The 6,159-nt window shown below is 47.4% G+C and overlaps 1 pseudogene; it reads right to left on the bottom strand.

Moving 5' to 3' along the window:
• Positions 1-1,492: 1,492 nt before the first annotated feature.
• The window catches only part of LOC109753290 (very-long-chain 3-oxoacyl-CoA reductase 1-like), a 178,228-nt pseudogene continuing 173,561 nt past the window's right edge, over positions 1,493-6,159 (bottom strand).

The raw sequence follows: 6,159 nt of genomic DNA, 5'->3' as shown, positions 1-6,159 counted from the left end.
AATCTTAGTGCTCAAAACGTGCGACCAATAGTGATCGTATTGAACTACGGTCACATCTATTTAGGAAAGATGGTAAGATTTTTATTATTTGTCCTCAGTGCATATTTTGCATTCATTATTTTTAAGCTAAATTAAACTTTCATTGCTAAGTATATTACTATACAATGTTCTTCAACAGGGACTCCCGATGACAGTTGTGCCTCAGTGGATCGAGACTAAAGGTCGCATGTCAATGGTTAGCTTACGTCCAAGACATCGTACATTGCACATGAGTGCATTCATGATTTCTAAAAGCGAGGAATGATTAATAGTGAAAGATTGGAGCAAAATTGTTAACAATCGCATAGAAGTATTAGGGGGCACCAAGAAGAAGCGCAGCCCATGATTAGGAGACAGGTTCATCTGCATGCTCCAATATGATGATTGAGGAGAGCTATACATGTTCTATGCTATTTTACCCGAGAGAGCAGCAGGAGTGATTAGCTAGTTCATGCTCTTAGTATTTGTCCTCTCATGTCCGTGTTCTTCATCCTGAACTTAATCTCAAAGAGTGATTTTCTTTTGTGGTGTTATGAATGCTTATAATATCATGACCATGTTGAACTCGATGATATCTTTGCTTCTGGTACAAGTGAATGTTTCTTTCTTAAGCTAGTGTTGGTGGTGATTAGATAGCGGTAATGACTATGATGATTAAATAGTGGTAATGACGACTATATATGATGATTTTTAGTTAGCATTATACTGTTGTTGGTGATGATATGATGCAAGAGTTTTTATACTAATATGATGATGATGAGTTATTATATCATTTATGAAAGAAACCGCAGATTAGTTTCAACTGAATGGATCCTAGCTAAGTGATCAAGTATATGACATATCCATATTACCTTGATCACCTAATTAAGTGATCAAGTAATATGGATATATGGCATATACTTGATCACTTAGCTAGCTAGGATCCACATGCATCCAGTCGAAACTAATATGCGGTACTTTCACCTAATGATTTAACAACTCATTATAATGATCCTAACTAAATTAAAGGAAAAACAAAAAATAAAACTAACCCCCCAAACATTTAGTACCGTTTGGTGTTACCAACCGGCACTAATGGTCTACCCGCACCCGGGCCTGTCTCGTGCCACGTGGTGGCACTTTAGCGCCCGTTCGTGCCGAACCGGTACTAAAGGGGGGGGGGGGTTTAGTCCCCACCCTTTAGTGCCGGTTACAGAACCGGCACTAAAGGCCCTTACGAACCGGCGCTAGAGCCCGATTCTGCACTAGTGAATTAGTAGCTTACCATTATAATTTCCATCTCGAAATTTTCAATGTGGCGCTTGATCAAATTATTGTTGAGTTGAATTGTCATTTTGCTACGAGATGTTCTCAGCTGAGGTGCATATCTTGATCCGAAAAATCTTTTGCCAACTATGACAATGACAAATTAACGGAACTTGCAAGTGTATATTATTGAGAAGGGCGTTGGAGTTCAGCCATGTTCATCATGCCCAAATCCTGGGTCCGCCGCTACACGCACGCAGCCATTCAGCACTCAACTGAGGCAGGCGCTAGTGCATGTGTAGCTTACTAGGACGTCCCGAATCCCGGCTGGGGCACGCGGCAACGCACTCATCCTCCGTAGTTCCTTCCTCTGCCAGAGGTGCTCACTCAAGAGGAGCCCCTCGAGCAACCAGTCGGGCACGACGTAGGCTATGAACCACACGATCTGGTGCATCAAGTTGGGCACACAGAGCGCTCCGTGGCCGATCCAGCGCACCGCTGCGCGCGCATAGTCGTCGGGCGTCGGTGTCAACGGCTCGAATAGCTTGGCCTCGGAGAAGCCCGACGCCATCACGGCGGTCACGAAGAACGGTGCCTACACATAGGATTGTTATTAGCGGCACCGTGGCAGTGCATGGGAGGTGAATTTACTTTACCTGGCATTGCACATCGATTCCTTTGCTTCTATACTCGACGTGTAGACACTTGGAGAACCGAGCAACGCAGCTGCATGGTATGGGAACGAGTGAAACAAAGTCGCTTCATGAGTACTCTTCTGCCATGGAGTACGTACGTGCATATGCTTAGCTAGTTCTACTTGGCAGTTGGCGCACCGTACCGTTTAGTGGCGGCGTACATGGTGTAGAGTGGCAAGGAGGGGAGGGCCTCCGATGACATCGAGCCGAAGTTCACCACAGCTCCCCTCCCACGCTCCACCATGCCCGGAATCACCGCCGCCGTCACCTCGGTCAGCGCCAGCAGGTTCACCCGTATCATGTTCACCCACGCCTCCACGCCGGCGCCGTGCAGGAACGCCGCGGGGGGCTCCAGCACCCCGGCGTTGTTCACCAGCACGCCCACGTCCAGCTCCTCCACGGTCTGCCGTAGCCGCCGCATCGCCTCGTCGCCTGCCGGATATTCATTTTAGTAGTACATCAGATGAGCTTAGATGAGTGATGGATGCATGCATTCTTGTGTGCGTAGTGTTAATTTCTCACCCTGAGCGGTGGAGACGAGCGACAAGTTGAACATGACGGTCTTGGTCTGGACGGCGGGAGCGGCCTTGGATATCGCCGCGGAGATGTCCCGGAGCTTGGCCGGGTTGCGGCCGACGAGGACGAGGTTCATCCCCCTATTGGAATTAACCACGACGTCCTAGTCCGGCTTGGTCAGGAAATAGTCACCGAGTAGGTTTGTATAGGGGCAGGGTAGCTTCTTTATATACCTATGTAACCCACGCTGTAAATCACCAGATCAAAGCAATACAAAGTAAAGCAAGGCTCGATACGAGCCTCTGGCCAGCGATCAGTTTTTCTGTTCACTAAAGCTACGTCGAGACGTTCCGCCGAGGCCGCCGGCCAGGACAAGTTCACGTATACGTCTAGTGAGGTGCTTGAGAATCAATCAAGCTGCCTGCTTGTCTAGCTAGCTTTGCACTACACGTGCACAGTTCCTGGGTGGTTTTGATCTAGCCAGTTTAAAAACCAACAATTGGTATGTAGTACACTCCGGTGAGTATGCGATGTTCTCCTGTGAGACCCTCGAAGAGGACAGATCCTTGCCCGCAAATCTCCACATCCGAACCATCACCGAACTTGACCGAGCCTTGAACATCATATTCCAGCTCGAGGAATTTCTCCTTGCACCCCGTCATGTAGTTACTGGCACCCGTGTCTAGATACCACGACACGTTCTGGCTCCCGGATAACTTTGGTGTTACCTTTTCCTCATGAAGTAGCACCTTCCGGTTTGGTTTCACAACCTCTGTTTGGACGAGATCACAAACTTCGGCCATCAGAAGACCTGGACGTTCGTCTTCCTGCTTCGCCAAATTTGCTTTGATCTCCCGCTTGTTAGGCTCCGGACAATTCTTCGCAAAGTGACAGAGACAACGATGCGCACGACACGGGTGGAGATCTCGACAACGAGGTGCATAGTGACGATGACAATCAAGATGATGGTCACAGTCACGACGACTATGCCGACGACGAGGATGCCAACGATCCGGCATCTACCACGCCCGAGACTCAACGGTCTTCCTCAAGTGCATCAACGCCGACACAATTTGTGTCGCCCCCTTCGCAAGCCACAACGGATTCTTCCGGGCCTCGTCGCTACAAGCCCCTCAAGAAAGTCTACAAGTACGCAAAGCCAGTTACACTCGAGTACTCCGATTTGTGTTTACGCGGAGTTGAGGAGCTGGCGAACTTCGTAGAGGCGGGCAAAAGTTCAAGTTGGATGCACGCCATGGATGAGGAGATGAAGGCGATCTAGAGCAATGGCACGTGGACTTTGGTAACCCGACCTCCAAACCAAAAGGCCATAGGTTTGAAGTGGGTTTACAAGTTAAAGAAGGACACAAAGGGTGCCATTGTGAAGCACAAGGCAAGACTCGTCGCAAAGGGCTACGTACAATGTCAAGGAGTTGACTATGAGGAGGTGTTTGCACCAGTTGCTCGAATCGAGACGGTGAGAGTGCTACTAGCTTTGGCAGCACAAGAGGATTGGAAGGTTCATCATATGGATGTGAGACCCGCTTTCCTCAATGGTGACCTCAAAGAAGAAGTGTTCGTGGAACAACCCCTCGGTTACGAGAAGAAAGACGAAGAAGGGAAAGTTTACAAGCTCAAGAAGGCACTTTACGGGCTGAAGCAAGCGCCAAGAGCTTGGAACGCAAAGTTAGACCGAAGTTTGTTCTTGCTCGGGTTCAAGAGATGTCCCCTCGAGCACGCGGTCTATACAAAGAACTCCAAAGGATCAAACCTGCAAGTTGGAGTTTATGTGGACGATCTGATTATCACCGGAGATAGCGCGCAAGAAATTGAATGTTTCAAGGCGCAGATGAAGAAAAAGTTTAGTATGAGCGATCTGGGATTACTCAGCTATTACTTGGGCATCGAAGTGAAGCAAAGCTCCGGAGAGATTTCCCTATGTCAATCGGCTTATGCGGTCAAGTTATTGGACAAGTGTGGCATGACAGATTGCTACGAGACACAAGCTCCAATGGACCAACGACACAAGTTAAGCAAGCGTAGCTCAAATCCGCCGGTGGACACCACAATGTATCGAAGCGTTGTGGGCAGCCTAAGATATTTGGTGCATACCCGACCTGACTTGGCTTATTCAGTCGGGATCGTGAGTCGTTTTATGGAGAATCTGACAACCGAACACATGAGTGCGGTCAAGCAAATCTTGCGCTATGTGAAAGGCACTATTAATCTTGGCTGCACGTACCGAAAGGGAAAGGAAGGATTGATCCTTCGTGGATACTCAGATAGCGACATGGCAGGTGATGTGGATGACCGGAAAAGCACAACGGGCATGATATTCTATCTTGGCCCAAATCCTATCAGCTGGAATTCTCAGAAGCGAAAGGTGGTTGCTCCAGGGCCGTGGACCGCCCCATGCCGGATGTTGGCCCGGTGATGACGGCCCACGCGCCGTAGCGGCGTCGGAGGTCCTTGGGCCGGCTCAGGCAGAGGGGGAGGTGCGAGAGGAGGGGAACGCCAAGGCAGCTACTACGTGGAGGGCGCCAAGAAGGGCGAGTGAGGCGAACCATGCCATCCCTCTCTCGACTCTCGACCTCGAATGAGGACCAGCTCGTCCCTCAACTCCTCGTCTCAATTGGAGACACAGCACCTGCCTTATAGTACGTCCCGCCAACAAGCCATGGTACTCCTATATATAAGTCATAAAAAGAAAACATGGTAGTACATACCTCAACCATTTATTAGGTTTGATTCTATATGACCGACAACCCTCACCAATAAGCAAGACCTATTAACTGTATGGCATTCTCAGACGATATTAATTGGAATTCTAGTACAATTGGATCTTTATTAAGGTCTTTAGTTTTCTTAGGGCACCTACAATGCGGGCACTTAGGCAAGGGCCGTAGGGATTAAATCCTGGTCGTTTTGGCAGTCTTCGCGTTGTATCAACTCTTTGATTAAATCCTGAGCAGGTCAGCATGCACAAACGTCCGGCGCTAACAGCTATATTTTGTAGGCATTTTTTAAAGCTTCAACTCCTTCAAGGGCCGTAGAGGCCAATGATGTTGCACACCTGGCTAATGTGACAAAAATTATGAACCTGAATGTATGGGTAGAAAACGCACCCCTTTCACCTACTAACTTTGATTGGTAATGAATTGTGATGGAAGGTCTCACATCATCTTACTTATTGATTGTGACATAGTTCTTTATCTCCGCATTTCCAAATGGTTAGCGACGGGTCTTTTGTTTTCTGGGCGAGCTGCAGAGGTACTTTAAGTTCTAAAAAAGGCTTTAGTTACCGATCTGAACCGAGCATAGTTCTCAATTTTCACCACAACCTGTCGGTGTCATGCGAGGGCATCATGTGAAGTTTCATGCTTTTCGGACTTCGTTTGCATTTTTTGAAATGAAAAAAAAACAATAAACTCCATTTTCTGGGTTGACTCTTGAGATCCTTATGTTTGAAATTCCTTTTATTTTCTTGGATAAGGCCTAAACATGGACTCAAGAACACAAATATGATTTATCAACCCAATTTTACCAATCTTTTCTTGCATTTGATGTTAAAATTAATATTATATTCACTAACAATCTAGTCATACACTTAATGTCTTATAACTATAAAAAAAGGAGCATGAAAGATGCCAAATTTTGACATGGA

The sequence above is a fragment of the Aegilops tauschii genome, chromosome 7 (assembly GCF_002575655.3).
Source record: "Aegilops tauschii subsp. strangulata cultivar AL8/78 chromosome 7, Aet v6.0, whole genome shotgun sequence".
Lineage (NCBI taxonomy): Eukaryota > Viridiplantae > Streptophyta > Magnoliopsida > Poales > Poaceae > Aegilops > Aegilops tauschii.
This window is presented reverse-complemented; position numbering and strand designations above follow the sequence as displayed.